This window comes from Drosophila serrata, unplaced genomic scaffold, assembly GCF_035046125.1.
Source record: "Drosophila serrata isolate PLE 108 unplaced genomic scaffold, ASM3504612v1 contig_396, whole genome shotgun sequence".
Taxonomy (NCBI): domain Eukaryota; kingdom Metazoa; phylum Arthropoda; class Insecta; order Diptera; family Drosophilidae; genus Drosophila; species Drosophila serrata.
This window is the reverse complement of record NW_028257294.1, coordinates 2807-4995: the sequence shown is the minus strand read 5'-3', so window position 1 is coordinate 4995 and position 2189 is coordinate 2807. Positions and strand designations below refer to the sequence as shown.

Sequence of the window (2189 nt, the reverse complement as noted above, 5' to 3'; positions counted from 1 at the left end):
AAAAGGGACTCATAGCGGCCACTCCAATGGATAGTGCTTGGCGGCTATGCACGGGCTTCCGGCCAGACGCTGTGTCAGCAATTTGGCCGGAGCGAGCTTTCGGACGATCGGTCATTGCTTAGTTAACTTATATATACTAGCTGTACCCTGCCACGTTTCTCTGTGGCATATTGTGGTTAAGAGGGCACTTCTGAATAGTTCAAGGTTATGGCAAAAGCATCTTCCTGGCATAAGGTGAAGAAGGCAGTCAGAGTTGTCGTAGGCGGATTCAGGACTCTTTCTTGCACATTTAGTTCTGTGAAATAGACACGTTGACCATTCTCCAAATTTACTGCCAAGTGAACTACAGCTGGATAGCGGTCATGAATTGGGATCGAAAAAATTCGCCATGCAGCCTCGTTGCTGCTTATGTATCTTCCAGCCTGGTATTGAGAGATTTCATCGACAACTCGTACTGCATTGCTGTCACCATTTTCTGCCTGAACACCAAAAACTGCCATATCGCTGCCTTTATTCACGTACTTGCAGTTATATTTAATCGATTTCACGGAATTGCAATATTCTACGTTGATGTGCGCTTTGTATGATTTTGACAATAGTGGTGAGTATGGAACCACCCAACGATTGTCTACCTCAATATCACCAATTCTCATGTTTAAAGTTGCCGAAGTCCCTCCATCTTCAGTTGACCGTCTCCTACACAGAGGATATCCATCGTCCCCTGTTACGGTGTTGGCTGTAAATGCTCGAGGATATCGCTTGGAACACTTCCCGTCTACCATTCATGGTGAACATGGGTTGAGGGTACCACAAGGGCCATGGATCATGTTCTTGATGACAACTTCATGCAAATCCGTATCAACCTCTGCCCATGGAATCTCAGCGCATATAACATCGTCGATTTCGTCTGGAGTAATTTTATCATACTGAATACATCTAGCACCGCACAGATCCAAAAACTCCATGTTTCACAATGAAATCCATCAGTGACTTGAACTTTTGTCTGAAAACACGGGCTGTGATGTCATGCCTATCCCTATATGATTGTGCAGGAAATAACAGCTGTACTATCTCGTCCCAAGCTGGATTTCATGTGAAGGTGATAAATAAATATGGACGGCCGTAGCAACGAACATATGCCATGGCATCTTGAGCATATTCATGCATGTGGCGTGGACTACCTATGTATGAGGATAGCAAAATCGTGAGCTTTCCAACGCTATATTCCTCGGACCGAAGTTTCGTCTGATTCAATCAAAGGAGCCTGACAGTATATGCAGACCTGATGCATCCGGCCAATAACGACATTGCGATTCGAGCTGTAATCAACAGTTGGATTATATCTGAATGCAAGACGATTGTATTGCAGGTTTTGATCTGCTGCAAGCTGTAAACGCGCTTCAGCTACCCTTGCCCTGTCACGTTCATTATTTTGAGAGTGAATCAAATCGATTGCTGCAGAACGCGACTGCCTAACTCTCAATCGTTTTCTCTCAAGCCTATCTGCTCGTCATTCTGCTGATTCCTCGTTGTGCATCTGCATTGCTTTCATCCGCTCAGTCTCTCGGATGGAGGCCCGTTCTTCGTCAGTCATATTCGTAATCTTAAGTCTGTTTGCTTCTGTATTGCGAGTACGACGACCCAAACTCGACTTCTTGGGTGGCATGACTTCATTTCTTACTGAACCTGAACAAAAAAATAAAATTTTTATCTCCAATTTCTTCTTTCAATATGTTTTGAATGTTTGACAGGAAATGCTTCGATTCAGCTAGCTGCCTGTAGAGGGCGCAGCAGTAGAGGCACGGGGAAACGCTAAAAAAATTGATATATTCGCAACCGCAGATAAGCTATCAACATCAAAAGTAGACAATAACCGAGCTGGAACCTCAACGCATGTTGTGTCAAAATTTGGGCTTAAACGGTTCAGAACTTTTCAAGTCTATGAAGGAAGTAGACACGAACAGAGCATTTTTATATATAGATTTAAAATTTTTATTCTATATATATATATTTCATTACACCGACACGATAGTTTAATAACTTAAAAAATGTTCCTTCCAATTAATGGAAATAAAAATCCGAAATATAAATATTTAACTAAACCAAAATTTTAGTCCACAGCTTCTATATAAAAATTATTTCTCCAAAGACCAAAGACTTTCAAGCATATGCGCATAAACATAAATATA

At 41.9% G+C, this 2189-nt stretch overlaps 1 long non-coding RNA gene across 1 annotated transcript; it reads left to right on the top strand.

Annotated features, from left to right (window-relative positions):
* Nucleotides 1-121: 121 nt before the first annotated feature.
* LOC147642523 (uncharacterized) lies at nt 122-1717 on the top strand. The gene is made up of 2 exons (XR_015273500.1): nt 122-601; nt 662-1717. It is a non-coding gene; the product is annotated as an uncharacterized LOC147642523 (long non-coding RNA).
* The last annotated feature ends 472 nt before the right edge of the window (nt 1718-2189 follow it).